General features: G+C 43.1%; 1 protein-coding gene across 4 annotated transcripts in view; it reads left to right on the top strand.

Moving 5' to 3' along the window:
• JMJD1C (jumonji domain containing 1C) overlaps positions 1 to 20,079 on the top strand; it is a 159,893-nt gene that overhangs the window by 78,602 nt on the left and 61,212 nt on the right. Inside the window, exon 1 of one of the 4 annotated variants that reach the window (XM_039719724.1) lies at positions 19,554 to 19,813. The exons of the other annotated variants lie outside the window; for them this stretch is intronic. The gene's annotated coding sequence lies outside the window, so the exon portion shown is untranslated. Of the gene's footprint in view, positions 1 to 19,553; positions 19,814 to 20,079 lie in introns of those variants that run through there. 4 annotated transcript variants of the gene reach the window in all.

The raw sequence follows: 20,079 nt of genomic DNA, 5'->3' as shown, positions 1-20,079 counted from the left end.
CACAAACACTAAAGCTGGTACTGAGGTTTAGCCTCCAAGTTGTCATTGTCAGCCAGTGCTGAGGGCTACCAGCACTTGTTGTGAGACACAGAGGTAAACTCAGTGTTTCAGCAGCTCCCTGATGGCCTTGAACACACAGAGCCTTGTCAGCTCTGGGAGCTTCCTATGAAAGACTGTTTGGTTGGAACATACAATTATCCAGTGCTGCTCTGTGTGCCTTGAACAGAAAAATGGAGCTATTTGAAGTTCCTGCCATCAGTTAATAGACATGTGCAATCATCTGGTCTGCAACCATCAGAAAAAGCAAAAGAATTAGTGGAGCTTCCAGATGGAGGTACCAGCTAACCTCATCACCACAGCAGCTGCAATAAAGCCTTCCCAAAAAGAAGGTTTGAAATCTCAGTGCTGAGAGAATGAATATGAGTAAGCAATTTTTACTTTTGCAAAAAAATGCAAAATTAAGGGTACTGCCACAATGCTTTTGTGAGCTGTTTTTAAGGAATGGTAGCCCATGATCTCTCCATGTATACTTGGCAGTGTTTTTCAGTCTGAGGTGGTACAAGGTACAAATCCAGAAATGTTTATATGGAGCTCTAGAAGTGAGCCCCAGGCTGTCTCTGTGCCAGAAGCTGGGCTGTCCAATTGCTGTGTGGATCTGCACTGGGATCAGCACTGGATAAACCCTACCAGACACCTAGAATTTCACAGGTACGATAAGTAAGCATCCACCTGGGGTGCTTTGTGATTTCCCATAGTAGTGTGAATGCTGTGATTGCAACTCTGCATGTTGAGACCTGTGATTAAAGCTGCTTTTTATCAGCCCCACCTGGGTTGCTTTTGTCAGTCAGAGCAGTTCTCATGTTTGAGGTTTCTCAGCTGGGGTGATTATCTTGTGTGATTGCAAGAGGTTACTCTGAATCTAGAGAAATGTGAAGGGCTGATGCAGGTAGCACTTTGGCCTGCTGCCTCACACCTGCAGTTTTGAGGAAGACAGAATTTTTTTTTTCTTTAATAATTCTGGGGGAAAAAAACCCCAAACCTCATGTTTGAAAATTAAGTCCTGAAATGTGGTGTGAATGTAACAAATACAAGGACATCTGCTTGCTGCTTCTGAGAAGCTATAAGAGGAACCATATACTGCCTTAAAAGAGTAAATGCCAAAACATGTGACTTCTCAGGCAGGCTTGCCAGCACCAGTCCAACAGAATACTTCTTGTAGGGAAAAGAAGGGTGTAGTTGCTTACCAGTCTAGCTCAAGGCTTCTGGCCTTGTCATAATGTTAAGATTTCCTCACATCAAAAGTGTGCTAGTAAAAAGGCTGTGAATTTTTGCTACCTGCAAGCCAAGGAGGGATGCTGCTGTGTTTAACACAAATTCCCCATGATGCCATCTCTGCTGCTGTAGGAGAGGAACACACTTGCTAAGACAGTTTTAGGAACCTGGAGCAGCTTGTGGGGATAAGCAGCAGCATCAGGGCCCAGCTGTGCCACAGGCAGAGCCCCTGGGGCAGCACAGCCACGGCCTCAGGGCAGGCTCTGGCATTTTCTCTGCACTGCTGTTCTCTCAGCTTCCAGCTGGGAGCTCCTCAGAGCTTGGTGTGGGTATTCTGTGCGTGCATGCCTTGTGTTCTCAGGGTGCAGTGTGGGGTTTTGTTCCTGACTGTGCTCAGCAAGGTCTCACAGACCTGGCTGCAGCTCCTCCAGTCTGGCTTTAGGGAATTGTCAATATGGTGGCCACACGAGCCAGCTGCTGCTGCCTTTGCATCATGAGCCACTCTGATGCAAAGAGGTGAATTTTACTGACAGACCCTTGCCAATACATCACCCTTGGTTCAAAGCACTTTTGAGTAAGAAAGCAGATAACCTACAGTTAAGGAAAATCTGACAGAGAAGTTAGTTCTTTCCAATTTATTCTCATACAAATATATTTACATGGTAAACTTTGTTGCAAGGGTATGTGGCGGAAAAAATTCTGGTTGCTTCTTTCCAGGCCTATGTTAGTCCATCTTTGAGTATAGGAGTATATAATTTTCTGAAAAACATATAATCATGCTAATATTCTTCAGTATAACATATCTTTTTTTCTTATCTATTATGGGGGGGGGGAGAAAAGAGCCATTCATACACATTCATGAGTTTTAGCTAGCTAAATTGACACTATAACACAATAGGCCTTTTATTTAAGTAGAAAAATATTTTAAAGTGCATGACTCTTTTGCACAGTTTTTTCTTGCTTTAAGCACTGAATAGTTAGTATTTACGGTAACTTGGCATAACCTAGAAAAAATGTATTATGGAATAATTTAATTTTTAAAAATAAATGTAATTATTAATTTAGTAAGTTTTAATTGGTCCCATTTCACTTATTTTCTTTGTAAATATGAGAATTTGAGCATCCAGTTAACACACATGAATTCTTCTGAAACTGATGGTCATCCAGGCTCCACTTTTAGAGTGAGAAAAACTGTGGTCATTTCACATGTCCCAGTGTGGTGACTTGTTAAAACAGATTGCCCATGGAAAGTCCTTTTGCAAAACTTGGTATAAATATCTGTTTTCTTCTGATTAAATGCTGCCCTCCACTGCAGTCTTCAGACTTCAGGGCTGATGGCTGATACCCTCTAGAAGTCAGTGTGTTGTGCCTGCCGGGCAACAGGCAGAAAAACTAACAGGCCTTTCAGTAAACACCAGAGGCACAGAAGTTGTCATGAAACAGACTGAAATAGTTTAATATGGTAGCTGATTTCTTTCTGTCAATGCATAAAGCCTGAAGGAATTCAGATTAATTCTGTATTAATGTTCAGGAATACTCCCCCCAGTCCACCCCAAGGGCCATAGAGGAAAGCTCAGGAGTAAATGCTTAAAGGACTCTCTGGCACATAATGCAAAACCTCGTTTGATTGCTCTTAATAATCCTATAGTGGACTCACCTGTCAACAAGCAGAAATTCAATAATTTCCCATGCTTTTTAATTCCTAATGATGGGCAAAATATATTCAAATATATTTATTTGAGCTTCATCCCTTTGCTTCATTCATAAGCGTCAACCTTTTGCATGTAGCATTCTCCTCTTAAATGAGAATTTGGTTTCAAAAATGTTGCTGAGAAACAAAAAAAAAGTTAATTTATTGCACTTTGACTGCAGTGGAGTATCCTGTGAGTATTCAGGAAGGCTCCAGTAAGGAGCACTGGTGAAAGGAGCGTGACCCTCCACAGTGACTGTGGTCTGGCTTCTGCTTTCCACCACCCTGCTGCAAAGAGTCATGTGGAAGAGTGGGTGTGCCTCTGCCCTCTGCTTCCTGCCACAGCTCAGGTTATGGTCTGCCTTCTGTGGCACAAAACCTACACCAGCAAAGTTTGCATGGGAAAAAAAATATTTTTTTTCTCCATATATTTTTTCTTATCCGCATCAACCTCCAAGCTACTGTGATCCTTAAAATGTAGTTTTTAATCCAGGGTTAAGGGCTCTCTGATTGGAAAAGTAGGATTGTGCAGCAGAATATCAATTCCAATAAATATACATTTCATATTATAAAGACTGCTATAATCTAGAGTTCAGTGGGGTGTGTCTGTGCATCACAGAGAAAACACTTCTGAAAATAAATTGTAACTTTTTGCATCTGAGAAGTAGGGCTGCGAGGTATTACCAGACCAGACAACAAAACAGAGGGCTTCCCCTTTTTCTTGAAAATGATAGAAAATTTCTCTGAGAAAGGTCATAAATAAAAATCTCATAATGGAATGAATATCTTTGTCTTTTTAATTTCTTTAGAGAGCTAGAACTCAGCTAGTTAAACTTCACTTTCCAATTTCATACACCTCCCATCTCCTACAAATGAGTTTTAATGTTGATGTTATAATCACATTTGATACGCATCATCATTACATATAAATTTCTTTGATTGCACTCTTTTGCCACTCACTCATGTTCAGGAGCTTCTGCACCAACTTCCTAAGAGTTCTTTTGCCCTTCAACTGAAGCACATTTCTATCCTCAAAAGAAAGGTGGTACTTCTAAATATAGAAACCTAATTTAGATTCTGCTGTGACAACTAGGGGTCCATTTCTTTTTCATTACAATGATGAGGTATTTATTGCTGAAGTCCACTGGTAATGTTACTTAGGTCATTGTAGGCAGACAAAAGTTGCCAGTATGGGGGTTTCTTCTATTATTAAAACTACTATTAAAGCCACTTAGTGCAAAGCATCTTCACTTCTGCTGAGATAGACTCAAACCTGTGGATGTATTTTTCCTTATCCCCTTTCTTTTCAGGACTAATAACCTTACAGAAAAAGGTATAACTCAGATTTAGAGAAATCCAGAGAGCTTCAGCGTCTGAATAATGATTGAGAGAGAAATGAAGCATTATCTGTAGGTATGCCAGAATGATTTTGTCATATAGGAAGGTAGCTCTAAAAGTAAAGTAACTGTGCTTCTTTCTCAAAATGTTCTTAGCTTTTATATTCACTGGAAATTTTTTTTTTTTTTTTTTTTTTCAGAACAGGTTGTGGGGTGGTGGGGAGCAGGAAAGGTTATGTTTTTTGCTTTTTATAGGCCAAATGGCTATATGATTCACAGCTGGGATTTTTGACCAGAAATGGGTCATTTATTTTATAGATTCTCCTGAAGTAATTCAATGTGCAGTCTTATAGCACTGTGCAATTGTCGGGGGGAGGGAGGAAATGTCCCAGAGATTTACTGCTTGCTCTATTGTCTAGCTCTACTTGTGAGTCTTGGTCTGATACAGCTCTTTCAGAGAAAAATAAAAACCTGTCAGTGAGAGTTATTCTTCTGTTCCCTCAGTACCTGGCTTATGTAAAGCCTGGTCTGGCTACTTGGGGGTTGAGGAAGAAAGTAAAGTTCCTAAAAACATTTTACAGATATGAGACTATAAAGACCAAAGGGAGGCAGGCTTTGTTTTTAAACTTCCATCCCTTGTTTATGCCTTTAAGCTCAACTTGAGGCTATCTTAAATAGGATTAAACCTCCCCAACTTTTGAATACTTCTAGATTTGAAGCTGTTATCTGATTTATCAATAGTCTTGTGTCAGTTATGCCTGGCTAGTTGGGACAAAAAAAGAGTAATTTAATTTAAATAGTAAATTGAAATACTGTTACGAAAAATTGAACACGAGCAGGAGAATTATTTAAAATAATTAATTACTACGCCAAGTTGAAAGGCAGAAATAAAGGACCATGTTCTCATCCTCACATATGTGTCTTGCAAGTGGCAAAAATACTCAGAAGTGACACAGGCCAGGGAAGAGAGGAAGGTATGAAGCAGAACAGTGTATGAGGAGAGTGCCTGGATGATTTCTGCTTTGACACTGCTGTGAGCAGGTAGCACTTGCAGAAGTGAAGTGCTGCTCCTTCCTGTCAGTTTGGGGTGGGGGGGATCCCAGTTTTAAATGATGGAGAGAAGGGAGTGGGGTAGAAAGAAGCTTAATCCCTCTTAGTACGCAAGCATTTTACAGAGTAAAGTGCTTTTTTCGACGTCAGTTGGCTGGCTGGTTTTGTGGCCCAGGTACAAAAGAAGCAGTAAGCTGTCTTTGTAAAAAAACAGAGGAATGTTGCCTGGGGTTTCTAGGTGTGTTTCCAGCTTCCAAGGGGGATGTGTGGTGGTAGTACACAGAGCTTTCTATTCTTGTTAATCCATTGCCAGCTGTTTTGTGTGTTCATTCTTTCTCACCCACCTGGTGGTTCTTTCCCTGCCCCTGTGGCTTCTCCTCTGCTTTTGTCTCCCTTTTTCTTTGGTGCTGGGTGCCAGCAATGGGGAGCACTCTTTGTCTTGATCTCTAAGGCCACAACCTTCAGTAATAAGGAACAGTGATTGTCAGGAATGGAAACAACACCTTGCTTGCAAGCATTTCTCAGTCAGGCATCTGTGAACTCTTTTTTTTATTTTTAAGGCCTCTAACTGTGCCAAATTTGGATAGACTTCCATGGGAATAACCAAAGCAGACATCTTTGACACATCCAGTTTGTTATAGAGCACTGAGCTTATAGCAGAGGTCAGCAAAGCCAGCACAGCACCCTCTCCTGAGGCATTGGAAAGCAAATCTTGTTTCTTGAGGACCAGTGACAAGTGTTTGATTTGAATGTAATTTATGGACAGCATGTGAACTTAGGTATGAGACTGGTTCCTGTTGCTACCCACAGCTGATCTAAATGAAGGGCTGAAATTCCTTTAGACAAAAGGTTTCAAAAGTCAAGCAGCTGATAAGTAGTTGTTGTGTAACTGGTGAGTATATCCAGGGAGTTTAGTGTGTGTCCTTTCTAAAGGCAGGGATTGGAAACAAAGGAGAGTTAATAATCAAAGGAACAATGGAGGAAACCTGGAAAATGGCAGATTTAATAAAGATGACTAAATATAGTATGCATGAAATTACTAATACTGTTCCAAAGCGAAGAGGAAAAAAAGCCAGAAAAGCAGGGAGGCTCAAGATATAATTGGCAATGAGGCTGGAACTTAAACCAGATCCAAGAATTTAGGGAAGGCTGAGAAACTGCAGATTTCTTAGTGGAACTTTTGATGTTGCTGAATGGGAAGATAAGGAGGAATGAGAAAGCTGAGAAAGATCCTGAAGGGATTTGAGTGGGAGTGGGAAGGAGAGACTCCATCATTAGCCTGCATGATAGGGTAAATGACAGTACATTTTCTCCTGTGGTGGGTTACAGATGTGCATACCATCCTGGAGAAGGCAGAGCAGATGCTCTGGCAGTCCTGAGTGGAAGTATGGTACCTGGTGGAGAGAGCACTGAGGAGATAACTCATAGGGAGGCTCTGATCCCGAGTACCTAGAAAAACTGCCTTTGGAGAGGGTGGCTAGTGCAATGGCTGGGAACTTCAGTGTAAGGAAAAGCTTTGGCCAGCAATGCAACCTCCACTCAGACCTCAGTTTTTAGGAGAGAGCTGTTGGGTAAATGTTTCTTTCTTGGCATATGGAAAAGTGCCAGTGGGTAGAAGACTAGACTGACGAGGAAAAGAGTTCCAAGATTAAGGAAAATGACAGGCATTGCAGCTAAGGAAAAATTTCCGCTGGATAATGGTATGTGATTACTAAGAAGTAACTGAAATGTTGAGAGCCTGGACAACAAAATGGTGAAATCTGAGCTTCTCATAGAGGTCAGGATATAAAACATCCAAGTATCAGAAGGTTGGCAGAATGCTCTTACTAACTGGACTAGATGTGTTTAAAAGGCTTTGTGCTGTTCAGAAATAACTGAACAAAAGCAAAAGTTGTGCAGTAGTAATTATATAGTGGACTAGAAAAAAAGGCTTTGGTGTAAAAAGGTCAGACTGAAATCAGTTTGGCTGAAAATCACTTTGGAAAAAGATGACAGAAGGAGCAAAGAATCTGTGTTAGCCCCAGGGTTAGACTCAAACAGGGGTAGGGATCTTTGTATGTAGTGTTGTTAGATAAATACTGCCTTATTATCAGGTGGTTTACTTTCCCAGTGGAGATAAGAGAAGTGATAGGGCCAAGGTACTCCTGGATTTGATTGCTGGCAAGTTTCTTCCTCAAACTAGTCACTGAACTAACAGGAAGAAAGTGCTACTACTTTACCTTTCACTTTGAAAAGCAATGAGGATATTCTAGAAAATCATTTTGGATTGAGCATTCAGTTTCCCTTTATGCTTTATCATCTGCTGAAGAGCTGGCTTCCCTCTCTGCCCCTGTCCAGCTCATCAGAGCAGTCACGCAGCCAAGGCATGAGTTACATCAGCAAGGTGACTCCAGTGGCAGTGAGTCAGTCAGACTGGGGGAGCTCTGATGGATCAGGCCTCCAGAGAGCTGCTGGGGCAGTCAGCTCACAGTTCATCACATGAACTGCAATGGAAAATTGCACCCTTAGTAATCGTGGCTTGATTCAGTTTGAAATATATGGAAAAAATATAGAGAACTGGGTTTGGAAATCTAGGTTTTGAATCTTAGGGGCAAATTTAAATGAGGAAAATTGGTCATAGGTGTAAGGAGCCTCAGGACTCAAATTCTGGAACTTAGAGATCTGTAAAGCTTGCCTGGAAACGGAATCCTTAGTAAAGAGTTATCATGGTCTGTTGTTTGAATAGTCATCCTGAGAATATACAGTACAACTAATGCAGGAATCTTGCATGGAGGTGGGGGAAGAGGACAGGACAACTTAATTCAGGTTTGTTTCTAAAAATTAAACTTGATCTTGCAAAAAATAAGGTTTTGTGTGGTGAGAAGGATAGAGAATAACCATAGTGGAGAAACAAAACATTAAATATTTTTGGCCTAATTTTCAGTAAGGATAACGATAAATAGAGGAAAATACTCACTGTATGAGAATAAGAGAATGGCAATTGCTACAACCAGAGGGAACTTAAGGATTATAAAATACTCAGAGGCCAAGAGAAATGTTCATCTCACAATTAGGAAAAAATTAGTGTTGATTGTAGCTATTTTAGCTAATTTTTCCTTCAGGGTGATACCAATCATTGGAGAAAGCAGTGCCAACATGAAGAGGGAGAAAGGAAGAATTAGGCAAGCAATTAAAAGCCTGTCAGTCTATCCTCACAATATGTAAAATTTTGGAAGGCACTGCAGCGTGTGGGTGAGGGGCAGGATTTGGGAGATTAAAGAAAAGAAAGTAAACTACAATATATCAACTTCAGAGAGTGAATGTTATTGACCCTCTACTTGTCTTTGGGGAGAATTAATCTTCAAGACAAGGAAGGCCATTCTATGGCATTGAGGTCAGGCATGATGTGCCAGAACCTTTCCCAAGGTCTGAAGGTAAATCTTCCTGTTCAGCTCCAGCGGTGGGAATACGGAGGCCGGGATCAGAGCAGCCAGGGAAAGCTGGGACCTCCCAGCTCCAAGAGCACTGCAATAACTGCTGCCAGGAGCGAGGTCTTGAGACTCTTTTTGCATTGCAGCCCTCCCAGAACAATGGTTTGTTGCTGTTGAGAGAAGCCACGAAGTAGGAGATGTTGAGCAGAGAGGTACATGGCATAATGAAAGCAGATTTATTAATTTGGCTGTGTGTTTCTAAATGCTGTTTTATTTGGGAGAGGTCAGTGACTCGGCAGATACTCTAGAATCGTATGACTGAAAAAGACCTTGAGATCATCTAATCTAAATTAAGGCAGTTAAAACTTGTTGTGTCTGCTGTAGAGATTAAGAAATTATTCCTTGCAGCATCCTGTTTTCATAACTGGAGACACACCCAGCTGTTTTCCCCTCCCAGTCTCTTCAGTCTGTATTCATCTATGGTATTTTCCAAAACTGTGTTCACTTTATTGTACATACCTATCATGAAGAGCAATATCCAGAACTCTGCTCACTTTATAGTACTATAACTGAGGCTTTATGAATGCTGAACACAGGTTGTACAAACATTCATATATCCCAGTATTGTGTTTATATTTTTACAGCATGACACTGTTAACTCAGTCCATAAATTGAACCTAACCTCTCTTTTTTCTGTGGAATTCTTCCTTAGCCACTCAGTATTTTTGCTGTTGACTTCTGCCTACGTGCAGTGTTTTGCATGGCATCTTTTTTTCTCAGACCACTTGTCCAGTTTTCCTTTTTGTCCTCTAATATAATTTACAGTCCCATCAAGCTGGTTGGTTGACAATTTAATAAATGTAGTCTCTGTTCCATGATCTGGGTCACTAATAAATATAGTGAGTATGACCAGACGCAGTGTAGGTGACTTTGGGAACTGCATTCTACATACCTATTTTGCATATTTTGACAGATTCAGCGGTGATTTCTGAATATTTGGAGGTGTTTAGTTTTTGGGCTTTTTGGGTGTTTTGTTTTGTTTTTGGTAGTTGGAGGTGTTTAGTTTTTGGGCTTTTTGGGTGTTTTGTTTTGTTTTTGGTGGTGTTTTTTTTTGTGGGTTTTTTTTTGTTTTTTTTCTTGTGTTGTTTTGTTTGGGCTTTTTGGGTGTTTTGTTTTGTTTTTGGTGGTGTTTTTTTTTGTGGGTTTTTTTTGTTTTTTTTTTCTTGTGTTGTTTTGTATTGTTTAGAATTGTTTTGTTTATTCCTTCTTTTTTTCAGATATGCATCTCCATTAGTTTCATTTTGGTCTAATGTGTTTAGCTTGCACACATGAGTATTATAGGAAGCAAAGTGTCAGGATATAGATCTGCTTCTCTAGCTTGCTCTTTTATTTGGCAAGGAAATTTGCTTTGACATTTTGATTTAATGCTGCCTTTTACTCATGGTCTTGTGTTCTTTAACATCTCCACAAATACACTGATTATAGCTACTGTGTGTTTCCTCCCTCTGCCCTTAATCATGGTCTACTCTTACCATCAGCACCTCAAAATGCTATATCATGAACCCACCTGAATAAAAAGTTCAGTTGGCTTTGTTGTGAGGCAAGAAAATGTGATTTATATCATTTACCTAGACTTTTGTAATGCATTCCACATTATGTCAAGCAGTGAACAATCAGAGCAAGACTGGGATTAGTAAATGAACAGTAAATTAGGTAGGAATGAGTTTATAAGATGTTGGCTATGTGGTATTGAAACAGGTGGAGTGTTGTGGTGAAATAGTTTTGTCTGCCAATAGCTGTTAGCACATTTTGGGAATGACTTGCTTCGTGTTTTTACTAAAATGTTTGGACTAATTCATTAAATTTGATTAAAGCACTAGATGGTGCAGAATACGAGAAGCCGTTAACACAGAGGATGAGGGGTTCTTATGCAACTAAAATGGAATGTCCTTGAGAAACAAAAGGAATAAAAATGGAACAAAATGTCACTGCATAAAACAGAAAGTGGTGGATTTAGGAGCAGATGGCAAATATAGATGAGAGCTTATCCAGCAGAAGCACTGGCAGGAGAAGCTCTGAGCCTGTGGCTGGTCAGAGGAGGCCTGAGGACCGGCTGTGTGGTGTTGAGCTGATGGCAGGTGTGACTGGGATGTGTGAGGGCACAGGCATGCTTCTGTCCCCCGGGAGCTGCCCTGAGAGCCCTTCCACACTCACAGACACAATTCTGCTCATCCATGCTGGAGAAAGATCATTTGAAGCCAAAGAGGATACAGGGGAGGAGGATGAGGATAAGCCGAGCACAGGATACAATCTAACATGAGAGACTACAAGGAAGTAGAAAATGCAGGTTAGTGACACTGCTATGTATGCTAGAATGGGAGGAATGAGGCAATGTAATCACCACTGTCAATAGATCTTGGAGGGAAGTACTATCTGATATCCTATACAAATGGATCCAGAAGATCCCAAATTCACAATACAGACCTGAGACACAACTTGGAAAAAATACATTAAAATTTTCTAAAATACCAGTAAGTTTAAACTTAGAAAAACATTCCATATTCTGTAGAAAACTTCTGAGTGAGACATGTTTGTGTGACCTTTCAGAGACCCTAGAGAAAGGAGATGAACAAGATCTGGATCATTTTGATTTTATCTTTAAACTCACAGCTGTCACAGTTTGAAGATAAGTGAATTTATAAAAAGCGGAAAACTTGTTATCTCGGAGAGAAATACTCTGAACACCATCTGTCCTCTGTTTTCCTGAACAGAAAAAAAAAGTGTTTGTCCATCAAGGTTGCTACTGGACAAGCATGTAGGGCAGATGTGAGAATCTAAAAATAACATTGGGCGGGGGGAGAATCCATTATGATATCTAGGTTATTTTCTAATTTGTTTACTAGATAGACTGATGGTGTTTCAACATTATTTCAGCATTATCCTGATGCTGGGATATACTGACTAAAATCTTGTCTGTTCCATCAGACTTTTTATTATCAAATGTAAACTTTTAACCTCACCTTCTTAGTGGCTTATAGTGCCTGTAAGAGTTTTTTATTTGAGAAGTTCTCCAAAGCCTTTAATGCTGCAGATTCGGGAATCAAACCAGTGTATTAGCAAGTGTATCTGTGTAGGAGGTCTGACAGAGTTACAGTATGATTATAAAATAATCATAGCAGGAGAAAATATTGCTCAAGAAGGTTAAAATTTCTGTGTAATCTGACACTTTATTGTTTCTCTCCCTCCCTCACACAGGTGAGGTGAGCAGTCTGGTATTTTTATTTGAGGAGTGAGTATATTTTAGCATGTTGTCTCAGTAAGATAGAGCTTTTTATAAAGATAATTAAAACATAATGCACACTGTTACTCAAGTCTTAGTGTTTGGAAATATGAAAATACTACTTCTAAGATACCCTTATGGGTAAAGTGTACAATGTTTAGAGTATAAAAAAGATTAATTGAAAAACACAGACCAATGTTCCAGTATGACCTTACTCCCAGCAAGCTGGGACTAAGAGCAAAGAGGCACTAAGTCCAAAATGAGTAATCCTCTCCCTTCATGAATGACCTATGAGAATCCATAGACAGCCAGATAGAAAGCCTAAAGAGCTGCCAAATGAGGTTCCTGCTTTTCTGGAGACAGTGGAAGTAGAAAAGGAGGAACGAGTAGAAGTTGCAGCCTTTTGATTATTCACCAACACCCCCGAACCACCCTCTTCCTCCCCAGTTCAGAGTATGTTGCAAATTGAATGTGCTTATTCTACAGCTCTTACTGTGTCTGACAAACAGGGGAATACACTTCTGTCAGTAAAAGGGAGGAAATGTAGACCTGGAGGAGTGGCCCTGAGGAGTCATTTGCTTCTCAGAAACTGATCCAAATTTATGCACAACAACTTTATTCACATGATAACATGAAGTAGGCATTCCCCTCTTTCAGCTTCTATGACGTGTTCTTTTAAAATACTGCTCTCAGTTCTTGATGTTTTTTTCAGTATTTTTCTTCCTCACCTTCTGTATGTTTTTAAGGCTTTTGTTATTGCAAATAGCTCCAAACCAGAGCTCCTCTTTAACATATCCAGCTCTGTTTCAAGAGCCAGTCCCACTCCCTGTAGAGACTTAAGTGAGTTGTCCCAGCCTCCTACTCAAGCGACCATTTTCTAGCATGGTGTGAAGAATATGTTGCATGCCCTGGGTGTGGTGTCAGGCATACAGGGAGCATTTGATGTTCCAAGAGTCCTATGGGGCTGCAGGAATGGAAAATACCAGCACGGGTGCATGCTCACCACGGCTGTAAGAGGAAGTGATGCCTGCAGTGAGGTCCCTCAGAACCACACCCTGACTCGCCTCTGATGGAGCCAGTGGCTTGTTTCCAGCAGGAGTCCCTGGACCAAAGGGCCTGCCAGCAGCCTGAGCAATCAAGGAGCCTCCACTTCAGTGGGAAGCTGAGCTTTCTGTGGTGAGGATGCTCCCGAGCTGTTTTAGTGAAGAGCAAGAAAAATGCAAAATAAAATACAGTCCATTTAAAAGACAGGAAGATGACTAAGCTGGTGAATAAGATGCTCTAGACAAAGGACAGGGAGTGGCAGGGCAGAGGAGCTGAAAAAACAGCAGAATTGGGAAAAAAAACCCAGTGCTCTGGAAATTCAAGTTAACAAATATGGATAAGATGGAAAAAGGTGAGGCAGGTATTAGGTTCTGGGTAATAAGAACAGAAAGGGACCTTATGAAAGCTAGATCTGGGTGACTCAGGAAAGAAGATGAGCTTCTGAGAGGCAGTTGGGAATGTAGTCTGAGAGGAACAGGAAATAGTAGGAGGGTGAAAGGTGGACTCCTGTTCTGTAATGGACTTCAATTAGTGGGAAGAATGAGAGGGACATGACACTACTGCTGAATCAGAAGAGCAGAAATGCAGTGGATGTTTAGAAGCCTGAAGCTAATTTTCTTATTAAGGTTGTTTTTCTGGAGGTGAGGCTGGAAGGAGGCCAGGTAAATGAATGTTACATCCAGTAAGTTATAGGGGATAAGGATGCAAGAACATTGTGAATGTTGCTGATAGGGGTGGAAGAAGAAAGAAAAGCCAAGAAATGAGTTGGATGGAGTTTGGCTTCACTGTGATGGAAGCAAGAAGGCTGAAGAAGCATGAATACTGCAAAACATGGATGGCACCCAAGTTAAAAAGGGTTTGATGAATATTGCAGACGGAGTGTGGGTAAGAACATTATGGACTTGAAGCTGTTGTGCTTTATGAACTTGAAGCTGTTGTGCTTGCTTTGTAGAAGACAGAATCTGTCCCAAGGTTAATGAATGTTATGGCACATTACCACGACAATCGAAAATTCACATGAAAGTCCAGAATTCCCTTGTCCAATGAGTTCTACAAACACAGAATGAAAAGGCTTCCTTTCTGCACAGAGTTAAAGTCTGAGAGTGAGTCAAGGGCAGATGACACACAGAGACAGGAGGTGGGAAAGAGAAAGCATCGCTTATGAGGGAAGATGAGGCTTCCATCAAGCAGTGCCCAAGCCACTGTCAGGGTTTTAGAGGTCAATACAGCAGGCAGAGTTTTAAGGAGAAAATGGAAAGATGTCAGTGAATCAGCTTGGCTAGTGTTGCCAGTAAATTGTTCCTGCAATTGGTAAATGAGTGATACCAGGATTGGAAGATGCTGTGTCGGAAAGTGCAGTGTGATGTAATGGGGCTGCTGGAGGAAGGAAGGCAAAAAGTGGGCTGGGAGTGTTTGTGACAGCATTGTGCATGGTCTGAACATGTGTGCATTTATTAAGGGCAGAATGAAATGCAGAATGAATATAGGCAATATAGGCTGGTGCTCTGAACTATGGGGAGGGGTAGAAAAATATGTTTTATAAGCTTTGTTAGAAAGACCTGCACCAGAAATGAGAGAGAGCAGGTCACACATAAGGTGACATTGATGTTACTCAATTTGAGTAAGTGGCAAGCATTTTGGATCAATTAATGAGGGAAGGGGGATTAAGGAAAACACAAGTCTTTTACAGTGATGTAGGGCTTAAAATGAGACATCCACAAAGTGATGCCTGAGAGACTGCTCAATATTTTGTATTTGAACATAAATCTGGAGTCAGAGCACTGTCCAGCAAATAAGAAAACTCATACAATTCTATTGACTACAGTGATGATTTTTTTTTTTAAGGCCATGCATCTGGTTTTTCTTTTACCACAATTATTGGTCTCCTGTTGCAGCAGAGACACTGATTCAGGACACATATAGCACCAGATCACTAAAAGGGCTTATTCCCAGAGTTGTGTTAACAGTACTGGTATGATGAAGTAGATGGGGATGAAGTAATGGGGAAAATTGCATAGTCATGTTGATGCATGCAGCATTAAACCCCATGATGCCTGCCCAGGGAAGGACAAAATTGGTTTTAAAAGCAGATTGAAAACATTAAAAATATAGAAACCATATTTTAAATTGGATTAATTTGAAATATACTCTAACATCAGTTAGCGCTGATCTGGAGTGTATTAACTGTACTGTTGCATATGTTCCTTCATGTACACTCTTGTCCTGTTTCTCAGTTTTGAAAATTACTAAAGATAGCCTGGTGAAGTTTTTGCGTGTCTGATTTGCCCACCTCAATAACCAAAAAAGGAGAGTTAAATGAAGAATTTGCCAAATGAACTGGCACCTGAATGCTAGTTACTGCATTTCTTGTGTTGCAGCGATTGTTTCACACACATTAATTTCTCCTTTGGACTTTGGCTTCTGCACTTAAGTACAGGGTCTGAACTCGATGGGTTGCACAAATGCATAGTGAGAAAGTTAATTTCTCCACTAACATGAGGCTGACCGTAGCTCTGCCCTTACCCTGCATTATTTCTGCAGGAAATATCTGCAGGACTATCACTATGAAACCGTTCTGCTTGCTAAGCAAATGTGGAGCAGCACAGACAGGAAGAAGATAAGTAGGAAAAAAAAAAGCTAATTTAAATGCTGAAGACCGATTTAACTAACCTTCATTTGTTTCAAAGTTTAAATATTTACTCATTTGCAATATTTGCATGCGCTCTTTGCTGGCCCGCAGCAGCGCGCACGTGGGTTTCTGTGGCTCGGCGTGAAGAAGGAGCCGGGTTTGCAGTTCAGGGGGTTTTCAAGGGGTTCTCTGCCTGCAAGAAGCCCGAGGGGGTCACAGCAGAACGGCTGAGCCATTGCCGGTGTGGCATTCCCGGTGGCACGGGGCCCGGGCTGGCTGCCGGCCAGCCCGCAAGGGCAGGGGCTGCAGCTGCCACCGGCCCTGCCGCTGGAAAACCTGCCAGGCCCTGCAGGGGAAAAAAGAGCAGCTCTTGCACAACCGTGCCAGCACAGCCCGGCGTGCAAACAAAAAAACAAACTGAAAACGTCCAGCGGAGGACGGCAAAGCCATCCACCACCTGGGATTTTTCATGCAGTCACTAAAAATACAAACCCTGCAGAATCGCTGTCCTCACTTGCGTGGCCTGAGCCTGGGCTGTGCTGCAGCACACCGGGGAAGTTACAACTGCGATTTTAGGAAGGGAATGTTTGCATTTTTCCGTTGATTTTCGTGATTATCTGTAGTTCTAGTGATTATCTGCAAAATAGGGCACGCTGTGTTAGCAGTAATACATGTATCCTGTGGCAGGGAGCCAAGGCAGTAATTGAAGGTCAGGGATTGTTTGTGGAGTGCAGTTCAGTGTGCTGCCTGATTCCATAGGGGACTGGCAGTGCCAAAGAACAAAGGCAGCTCTGTTCTGCAAGCTTATAGTATGGCTTGTTTGACAGAGCTCGGGCCCAATTGTGAGAGGGAGCAAACAGTAGTGGAAAACAGTGCTAAAATAATGTGACTACTAAATAAGCCTTTTTAAAGTGTAGTAGTTTGCAAATGTCAAAACCAGGCTTGGATAGGTGCTAATTTTTATAATTCTTACTTAAAATTTTACCTTTATGTGGCAAATCTGTGTTTTGTTAATAACACACATATATATATATTGTAGTAAATTTTGTAAGTAGTAATGACGTAAATGTCACTTTAGGTTGCCTTAGTCTACTTAACATTAACAATTACACCAGTAGCAACTTCCTTGGTTTTTTTTTACTTCCAAAAGGTGTTTTACCACTTAGTGGATTTTTCCTGAGGATGTCTTTGAGTGAAACTCTTGGAGATAAGTGTTGCTGAGTTAGTATTCCATGCATAGCTGGTGCAACTTGAGAATTTTTAGCAAAATCCCTTTGTGGTAATGAATTGGTGGTGCTGGGCTGGGTATTAATATTCTTTGTTACTAAGTCGCCATCTATTAATAAAGCTTTGTCCAAACGGGCAAACTTGCCTGTCCTCCAGACCGTCTTGTGATTTGTATTTTAATAGTGTCTGTCTTGGATATTATTAAGGATTGCCTGCTTTGACAGTTGCACTACATTCCACCCAGCTATCACAGCACCATTAGTTCAAGAGTAGCGTGAACTATGTTGTGCTCTCTAATAGGCATTTTTCATTTGTTTGCCCTTCCTGAAATAGCTATTAAGTGTCTGGGCTCTTAAGAGAAATGGTAAAACAAAACCTAAAAGTGTATGAGAAAAGGGGGAATCTAGTGGTGGAAGTCGTATGTCTTTGGGATGCTCAGTACTTCTTGGAGGTAATCTAAAGTGTGCTTTAAAAGTTAAATTGAAGGTTATACAAGTACAGATTTAAGTTTGGAAAAATACTTTATTGATTACTTGGCGAAGTCTGAGTTCCAGGATATTTTCTTGTGTCAGCTATTACTGATAGGTCAAGTTTTATTTCTTGGTGGTGATGAGGCCTCTGAAGGACCAAGTCTGTGAAAGACTGTCCTGCCTGCTTAAAAAGTGTCCCTGTTGCTGTTGGGTGGTGGATAGCAAGGCACACTTCTGTTCTAAAGGGGGAACAGCAGTGCAAACTGCAGCCCCAAACCTGGAATAAGGCTGCATTTTAGTCTTTGCTACTGCATGACCTCTCAGTACTGGTGAAAGTGACTGAGGTGTTATTCCCCCCTGCCCAGTGAGAGGTGGTCTGGAGAAAAAGGAAGTGAAAGGAAATCGGGTCAGAATGGTGTCACTAAGATGTTTAATTTTTTTTCTCTGGAGATAAGGCAGTGCAGCCCTCCCATGGCATGGCTGGAGCAGGTGTGTTGTGGGGGAACCCAGGAGTTAGTGAGCTGTGTTGTGCTGGTGGTGAGCCCTGAGTGGGTCTGGTGAGGGGCTGTGGCAGGGGTGCCAGAAACCAGAGGAGCAACTGTCCACTCTGGGTGGTCAGGAATAGATGGAGGCTGCTCAAGGCACTGCTGCCTCCCCGCAGCCTTGCTGCCATATAAGGCTGCTCAGCTGCCTTGAGCCAGCCCGGATGGAAGACCACTTAAAAAGGAAAATCAATACAATAAACTGCCTCTGCTAGTGTCCTTTCCAAGCGAAATTCAGGAGTCTTGCAGTTATGTGGTTTGAGCATGGGCTGGGTAGTGCACAAACACCATGTACAGGTAGCCTGGTTCCTGCCCTTGCTCGTGTGCTGTTATGGAAGAAAACCAGCTTGCTGGAGAAAAGCCTGTGGTGGGTAGAAAGCTTTCCAGTTCGACTTTAATACTTAGCTGTACCTAAGTATTTCATTTCAGAGCTTAGTATGTTATAGCATTCCAGTACACCTTTAAGCTTACATCATTTGGAATAATTCAAGATGAGAACAGAGATGTAGTCATGCATTGATTTCCCATTATTCTCATACTTTCTTGGCAAATGACACGCCTTGTATTTTTTCCGTGAAGTGAAAAATGTACAGCTGTTTATGTTTAAAGAGACTGGGGAAAACAAATGTCTCTATTGCAACCTCCCTTGTGATTATTTTTTCTTTTCTTTTTTTTTTTTTTTCTTAATATCAATGTTTATGTATGTGAGCTAAGCTCAAGGAGTATTACAGGTGTTTTTGCTAAATTTCTCTCTGGAAATAATTTTCTCATTAGTTAAGTGTCCCCTGAACCATTTCCCCCTGGACTATTCAGTTGAAGTTTCCATGTGAACTGTAAACAACTAGTCAGTGACATTAGCTAGTGTTGGAAAGTGTGAAAACGTGGGGTTTTTGTGTTTTGGGGTTTTTTTTTTTTTGGGGGGGGGGGTTGTTGGGGGGGGGGGTGGTTTGGGGCGGGGGGTCGTCAGGCAGAAAATAGCTTATGTACTGAAAAAGAGACAATGGTGTTTGAGGAGTTTCCGCGAGTTGCCGGGCTGCGAGCCCCGCTGAGCGAGCACCGTGCGCTGCTGCCGAAGGCTGCGCAGCGCTGGGGGCAGCGGAGCCGCCCACCGCCCTCTGCTCCGGCTGCTCCTGGACCCAGACCAGGCACTGAGATCATGCCTGACCCGCCCTTCCTTTTATTGCCTTTTTTTTTTTTTTTTTCCCCCCTCGGCTGAATGCAGACGAGCTGCAGCCCTGGCTCGCTAACTTTCCAAAGCCCACCCGCGGGAAGGACAGAGAACAGCTTTCCAAGGCCGGGCTCGGCCCCGCGGGGGGAGGCAGCACTGAGGCTGCAAGCGAAGTTCGGCGGCAGCAGGAGGCTCAAGGCCCGCGGGTGCCTCGGCCGCGCTCCCGAGCCGCCGCCACACGTGTCCCGGGACTCCGCCCCCGCGGGACGTGGCCGCGGGCCGCGCCTGCCGAGCGCCGCCTCTTCCCGCGGCGTGCTGTGCTCGCCCGACGCTCCGCTCGGTGCTTCCCCGCCGGCTCCTCCCGCCCCGGCACCGCGCACTGCGCGCCCGCCCTTATGTAAGCGGCGGCATCGGCAGCGCGCCATGACCCAGCAGCGGGGACGCGCCGGGGCCTCCGCAGAGCGCACAGCTGCGCGATAGTCCGCGCCGGCCCCACAAAGGGCGGGCGGTGAGTCGCCGTCGTCCTCCTCCTCCTCTCCCTCCCCGCCGCCGCCTCCTCCTCCGGCCCCGCAGTCTCCGCCCCCGGCACGGCCGCCCGGCCCGACCCGGAAGCGGCGCGGTGAGAACCATTTTCCTTGTGAGTTCAAAGGCGGAGGCGGGCGCGGAGGTCCCGCGGGCTGGGCCGCCGGGCGAGGTGCGTACCGGCCGCCGGGGCGGGGGGAGTGGGACAATCCGCCGCTGTGGTTCGGGGGGGCGGGGGTGGCGCCTCCGCGGGATACGAACCCCCGCGGACACTTTACTTTGCGACGGGCGCCTTTGTTTGCCCTCCGCGGCTGCCGGGGCGGAACGGGCCGCGCCCCCGGCCCGCGGGGCTGTCGCGGCCCTCGGCCCCGCTCCGTCCTCTCCCCGCGGAGCGCGGAGCGGCGCACGTGACGAACGGGCTCCCGCGGGGGCGCGCGC

Source organism: Passer montanus, unplaced genomic scaffold (genome assembly GCF_014805655.1).
Source record: "Passer montanus isolate IOZ18808 unplaced genomic scaffold, ASM1480565v1 scaffold42, whole genome shotgun sequence".
Taxonomy (NCBI): Eukaryota; Metazoa; Chordata; class Aves; order Passeriformes; family Passeridae; genus Passer; species Passer montanus.
Note: the sequence above shows the minus strand (reverse complement) of the source record. Positions and strands in the feature narration are given on the sequence as shown.